This window comes from Varroa jacobsoni, unplaced genomic scaffold, assembly GCF_002532875.2.
Source record: "Varroa jacobsoni isolate VJ856 unplaced genomic scaffold, vjacob_1.0 scaffold_1310, whole genome shotgun sequence".
NCBI classification, from domain to species: domain Eukaryota; kingdom Metazoa; phylum Arthropoda; class Arachnida; order Mesostigmata; family Varroidae; genus Varroa; species Varroa jacobsoni.
Window position 1 is genome coordinate 163584 of NW_019214212.1, and position 7341 is coordinate 170924.

The following is a 7341-nucleotide window of genomic DNA, read 5'->3' on the forward strand; positions in this document are numbered from 1 at the left end:
GCCAAGCCTCAAACTGGTCCTATTAGTCCAATATTACTTGTAGTCAAATAAGTTATAGTTATCATACGCGCATGTGCTGTCATTGTTGTGTGGTCTATAGTAGCACGTTTCGTAATGTTACGCACAAACAACAGGCTAGATCTGTACGCCAAAGGTACGCAGACGAACCTCTGAGCATTTTCACCCAGTGCTTTAGTCTCATCCGAATTCTACTAATCCTGTTTAATACAGTGCACCATGTCAAATAGCACGACGCCAAATTTTTATGTACTGGTTGAGCTGCCACAAACTAGACGTTAAGAAAACGCAACATAATCCAATATCACACGCCAACAGAAAAATACAGAGTAACGTTGTGAACGAATCTAGCATATAGCAGCTATTGGCTGAAAATCCCCTAGTTTGCAGTAAATACCTCTGCCGTCTATCGCAATACTTATGCTTCTGCCCTGATTTGTATCTAGTACATTGTAGTTCGACGCTCACTTTTTCAGACTCCTCTCGAGTGTGGATGAAAAGTTAGCAGTTTATTCGGCGCGGCGGAACTCGACTATGTCGAAGCAACGATAACGGCAGCAGCGACCGTTTGTATTCTGCAAGCTATGGAAAAGTCGCCCGTTTATTTGACAAGACGTAGACCCAGCAGCTTTACGTTTCAGAATCACTTGCCACAACCGTGTGACGACTGGCGTCAAGCTCGTCGGATACTTTGCTGTTCACATAGAATATTAATTTTATTTATAGACGATATTTAAGCCGTTCGACATCACTTCAGACGGCTGGGTCCCAGCACCCCAGCAACGACGTGTGCCTATGCCCGGCTCTGAACCCAGACTTCTTTAAATTTACCAGGCGAAATCGCTTCCGACTGCACAATCACGAGGACATCAAGTGGGAATTTGACTATTTCGATAGTGTGTCGACATACATTTTCATTAGGAAAAGAGGACCGTTTTTAATGTTCACTTCTACTAGAAGCTTCTGCTTGGCAAATTGTTTCCCTTACTTCCCTATAAAATCGTGTAATTTACTTACGCAATGCGATACGGCGACAAAGGAAAAATTCATATATATATATATATATATATATATATATATATATATCTCCACTAGATTTTAGAGCTACTAGTCGGAATCTAGCTTTCTGCGCAAGTTACTAAATCTGATACGATCGGCCCGTTAAAAACAAAACGTAACATCCCTACAGAAGAAAAAGTTCGAAAACTTAGGTACTCACCTTTCGTACACGACCAGTGGCCAAACGGTTAGTCAAGGCCAAAACGAAATTTCGAACGATGGCGAAACGGACAGAACGGGAAACTCGTGGTCGCGTTCCACTCATCCACGTGGTCGATACTTATTACCCGCATACCCTGTCGCGTTTACAGGCGGGACCGAGAGGATCGTCACAAGACTTCCTCATGGGAACGGTTTCGCTTTCCTTTTGACAATGCTCAAACTTGATATGGACACATCAGTGTTTAACAAAAGCTGTCCGATTTTCCCTCGTAAAATTGTTACGCGCAAGCTATCGCCCACATGAGAGATAGATGCGCCACTCGGCTTTTGCATGAACTGTAACATAAACCGCCGAGATAACAGGCATATTCTGATAACTTATCTGTTGTCTCAGACAGAGCACTATTAATTGTACGAGATGCATCATTGCGTAGTTCAGAGTGAGCTATACTGGTCGCACGGTCAAAGCAAAACACCACCGTTCACTCGTCGTGTCACGATCACATAAAAACAAAGCGATAATTTCCCTCATTCATCGTTTCTAGTTGTGAATGCATAGAACACTAATGTGAGGCTTCTATGTGCTCAGCACAGCGTCTCTCTTGGCTAGGTCACCTAATGTGCGGCTGTGCAACCGGGGCACGGCCGTTAGCCCCGTGATGTGGCGTCTAACTTTTAGAGTTTAGTTAATATTTAATGCGACGTTCTTTGAACCCATTTACATGAAGTTCATTGCTGTTATTGTAAAGCTGTTATAGAAAGGTTAGCGAAAAACGAACGTGTTGTTCCCAATCGTATATAATTCTTGCCCGCCAAAAACATACAGAAAAAACAACGACGCACTGGATTATCACACACGCGCTTAAGCCTTTCGACACATATATTTAAGTGTGACGACTATTGTCACAGTTTTCCCAGTCATTGGTTTCACGATAAGGGGACTGTGCCCTGTTTTATTATATAGCCCTTCCCGTTTTTCGGCTTTCTCTGACTTTTCTGTTTTAGGCTTTTATATCGTTGGGGCAAACGAAATTACTCAAGTAAACATACAGCAGCAGCAGCAGCAATGAGAGGATGTTTAAGAAGGATCGTTTCATAGCTAAGCTGTTATCATTAATGTGACCTCCGTATTGATCATTACGCTTGTCTTCCTTGCGTACCTTATCTCACCCTGGGGCTAGTTAGTAGCCAGAAGCGCACACGTGTTGGTACCGATATATCTGTAGCCGATATCGAAACTCTGCCTTTCAAGTGTGGCTCCCCCTTATCACTGCTCAGTCTGCCCTTATTTTACGTCTTGACGTTGGCTTGAAGGGAAAGCAGTCGTCCTATTGCAATTTCGACACTTTTTTTGTCTTTGGAAGTTTTGCGGCGGCTGAAGTCAACGACGATCGGTAGGGTCAGAACCGCAAGGAAACTATGACGGGTCCTCCTGACATGGATGACGGTGTTGCGAGCGCTGGTAATGGCGATGACAAGATGGGCTCAGCTGGCTCGAAAGGCGCTCACGGCTCTGCGCGCGGCGCAAGCCGACAGCCACGGGGCACCATCGAATCGCATAAACTCACGCGGAGTCACCACACAATTTCGAATTGCGCTCAGCCGCCATTGAGAGCCGCCACCGTTACAACAGCAGCAGCAGCAGCAGCGGCAGCAGGCAGACAGAGGGGGACAGGCGCTTCAATCATTCGCTCTATTGCAGCACCATGAGAAAATAGAGATCAGTCCGCAAGAAACCGTTCGGTAAGCGGCGGAAAACACGGCAGTCGCGGCGACTACAAGAACCGACCCATCTATAGAAAATTCTGGGACGAGCGACAGCCAAACGTTTCATGACATTTGACTTTTTTGTCAATTTTTTCATTTTTGATTTGACATCTTGCCTGCCACTGGTTTGCCCATCTTTGCATGTCCGTTAGCGTAGGAAGAAAACTATACAAAATACGCAAAAAAAAATTATACAAAATAGTGGGGTAGCAAACACTACGACTACTACTAGAACTAATGACAGACCAAAGCAATATTTCAACAAACAAACATACCGAATATAATAGTTCTTTTGTTGGATGGATGGAGGAAAACGAAAAGGACATCCTGTAATATCAATAGTACGAGAGTGTGCGTATGTTTGTGTGTAATTGCAGGCAGGAGACATTACAGGATACTATACCTATCGCTATTTTCCAGAAAAAATAATAATAATATAATTATAATAAGATAATTTGTATACAGATTGAACTTCAGTTAGTTGATTAAGCTGTAAAATTGATATTTTATTTATTTAAAATTGATGATCAATATATATGCAAACTTCGGTTGGTCCGCAATGACAGGGAATTGTGTTCTTTTTTTGAGGGTAGTAATTAGTCACGCTTGGTTATGATACAATGATCGGTTTCTTCAGGCTAATGGAGTGCAGCATATAGAAGACTACATTCGTATGGCTTATGTTCAGATCTGATTATGCAAATAAATTATAAAAAATAAATTCAAGTGATAGATTCTACTCCGTAAGTTAAACGTTTCAACTTGTGTTTCTACATGTAGCATTACGAAATTGAAAAATGTTTAATTTCATCACACCACTACAAGTTTTCTGTCGCACGTCAACATGACGTAAACTTCTGACAAGTCGCTAATGTCCGTTTCATCGGGTTGCCCCAATGCACGTGGGACACGCAGGCTCATTATTAAATAGACTGATGAGTTTATCAAACCTTTCATTTAGCTCCCGCTAGGCTGCAGCTAACTCGACAAGGGACAAACGGACCACGCTTGAGATAGAACGAAGCTTAGGTTTTAGTTCTGCAGAGAGCACTTTTGCCTATATAATTTATTGGTAGCTTTCATTTATGAGAAGAATCACATCTAGCCACTAATATGCTTTATATGTGCAAGTCCAATGACACTCTATGGCAGAAATGTAGACATTTTTAGATTGTATGTTTGTATATACTTTTTTGTGTGTATGTATACATATCTGTAATGTATAAATTGTATGTCTAATACGATTCTTAGTCTCTGTATTTCTCAAGTTTTTATGCCCAGTATTGCCATGAAACATTCCATCAGAGGGGCGGCTCCAGCACAGAATGACGTATCTAGACTACAAGAGTGCTTCTAATATTTGCGCGAAAATATACTAACAACTAAGCTAACAAGAAGACAGCGCTTTCTACCTAAACAAATAACAAAAGTAAATCAAGCTGTTTTTTTTTTGCCCTGACGTGACACATGTGTCATACATTAGTATGTGGCTATATGATAACTGGATATTCAAACAATGTTCAATATGTAGACGGTCGTCGCACAATGAGTCAGATAGGTAGTTGTGACACCTTTGTACTGCGCAAACGCTGGATGTATCGTCAGATGATATAACGCCGATAATGTGTATATAGCCGATGTACTATGCTATAAAACGAAACAAGTTATCAAATATATGCAGTATATGTAGACAATGGCTTTCGAATTTTGATTATTCAACGAAAAAGGTTATATCTAACGATCAATGCCTATGTTTCTTTAATTTAGCAAAAATTTTCAAATCATACACGGTGTCGGTCGCCGTCATTAGCAAGTCGATGCTACTCGTTTGCCATAAATTTGAAGCTGCCGATGGGCTTCTGTTTGGGCCCATCGCGTCTGCGTATCTACGCTACTTCACGTCAACACCTCACTGAAATCTTCTGTAGTGCATCAAATATGGACTGATGCACCCGACTTACAGAAAAAAAATGACTTCGTCCACGCTAATATTAATGATATGAGACTTGTTAGGATAATCGTTGCGAGAAATTGAAAGTGTGGTTCTCAAATTTGGTAAGGTCTGCTAATCGATTGCAGACCTGCCATTATCCACAGCTTTGGCACTCTTTCTTGCTAGTCTGGATAGAAACGGTACGCACAACCGCTAAGCTTTTGTACGTGCGCGAACAAGACTGAGCCAACATTTGACAATTAAGATCTCTCCTGTCATCACTCGTTAGAAGTAAGAACAAAAAAAATCTATTGTACTGTAAAACTAGACCGCCATAAATGTATCTATTTTTCCGTCTGGAAAAATCATAGAAGAAAGTTATTTTGGCTAGTTCTCTCTACGAGCGATATTTACCTTTACGTTGAGTCCGCTGGGTTTGATTCGTTTGTTGTTAATGGGAATATAATATCCGTTAGAGTTCAGTAATCGATGTTCACAGAAGCACAACACATTGAATAACATAAGCACTGATCGCCTAAAGTGCACTCGTCACACTGAATCACATAGTCACATCCAGTGGGTCCTAGGAACGGCGCATTTTGTCCCGTTGTTAGCGCAAGAGAGAACTTTCGAAACTGCAAATAAAATTGGGTCGAGTTAAATTCTTGTTCGTAATCATACATAGAGATAACTTAAGCCCATCGATTGATTTCCGTCCAGCCAGTCGCAGTATTCGACCAAAAAATTGGGTACATCAACGTACGTACAAGCGGAATTAGCCTTGTCTATAGAATATATATAGAAGCTTGTTTGTAGAATCAGTGCATAAGTAGAAAACGTTTCTGTAGGTAAAAGTCTGTAACATAATAACACGAAGAATTATCATACGAGCGTCAGGACTCTTTCAGGCGATTTATCCTTCGGTGAGCTCGAACTCAACAAATGAAAAACGTACTACAGATTTTAACAATCCTAAAAATCTGATTTTGTCCTGTCTATACAAAATAACACTTTGCTGTAAAAACGCAACCTTATTTCTTAGCTGCCATGTTTTTATTTTCTCTGTCCAAGTTCACTTCGGCAGGCGATGGCACGACGTCTTGTGGACCCCTAACCGTTGCTTGACACAGACTTGCCCCCGGTTCTCATGCCTTAATAAATATGCTTTCTCCCATTCTGCTTTTTAGACGGTATAAAATCGAGCCTGCCAAGATGATGCCTGAACAGCTACGCATGTCGCATCGGAGTCAGGAAGGCGGCTAGCCAAGAAGGGTACCGCCGAAGTGGCGCAGACGGACCGCATTAAGAATAACCCTATGACACGCGTGGTGACGACAACGCACGAAGGCACGGCTCAAATGATTAGACAGCCAGAGGCCGCCTCCCAGAGAGGCAGGGAAGACCGCGGCCTCTCGAGAAAATGTTGAACGCTGCGGCAAAAAGATCAAACCTAAACTGAAGGGTAATCCCCTCTCATATGCAGACGCATACAGAAGAAACGTACATATATTTTGCCTTTTTTTTTTCCTATCTAGAGATCTATTCGATCTGCCTCAGGTGAGCGACGTTTGAATTTTTCCGAATATTAGATCTTGGTTTTTCTTCCTCGCCGCATGAGCGCCATATTACGCCCGTATAGCCGCACATAGCGGGGAGCAAGTAAAAACACTCAGCTCAGAAGGTTACAACGCACAGAAAGTCAATTGATTAACGATATCGAAAGGAGGAGAAAATGGCGATCTAATTACTACGCTCCCCGTAATTGTCTTGGCCTCTGGGAAGACTGGTGATGATAGTTCATCAGCAGCACGCACTGCAAGGGGCATTTTTAAGCGTTGTCGGCAAATAGAGCATCGATAAAATGAACTAAAAAGATCATCGATACGAATTTGGATCGCTATCCGTGTATTCGCGAAACAAAATAGCCTATCTTTATATTTTGAACCGATGAAATATTTAGAAGGATTAACGGGTGTTTTCATTAAATACTATAGCTTTCCTGTTATAAATTGCATTAACCTAAACCTATGGCTTCAACGATATAGGTATAAAACTCCAGAGGCCTTGAGAAATTGGAAGCAGGAGCATTTGTGTATGCTATTAACACCGAAGATCAACTGAGGGATCCTAGATTTTTGTAACAGATTCTGCTTTTTCAGCACAAAATCGTCGTGTGTCTGAGAGGAATCGTAGGATTGTTGTTACTTTACACACTAACGACGATGCTAACGCTGGCGTCTACTTTCAGATGTCTTTCTGCAAAGTTCCTATTTCTGTATAGGTTGTCGTAAACATTCGTAATCGTCCATAAAGGTATCAATTCAATGTCATTCCCAGGCTATCTTGTTAAGATGGTACAATGTTTGGTCTCCTCTATCAAGGCGAGCGCTACTATATTTATA

The 7341-nt window shown here is 41.7% G+C and overlaps 1 protein-coding gene across 5 annotated transcripts in view; it reads right to left on the reverse strand.

Moving 5' to 3' along the window:
- Positions 1–7341, reverse strand: part of mwh (multiple wing hairs) — a 171339-nt gene that overhangs the window by 138653 nt on the left and 25345 nt on the right. For all 5 annotated transcript variants that reach the window (XM_086971778.1, XM_086971779.1, XM_086971776.1 and 2 more), the window contains one exon: positions 5354–5574. The gene's annotated coding sequence lies outside the window, so the exon portion shown is untranslated. The remainder of the gene's footprint in view (positions 1–5353; positions 5575–7341) is intronic.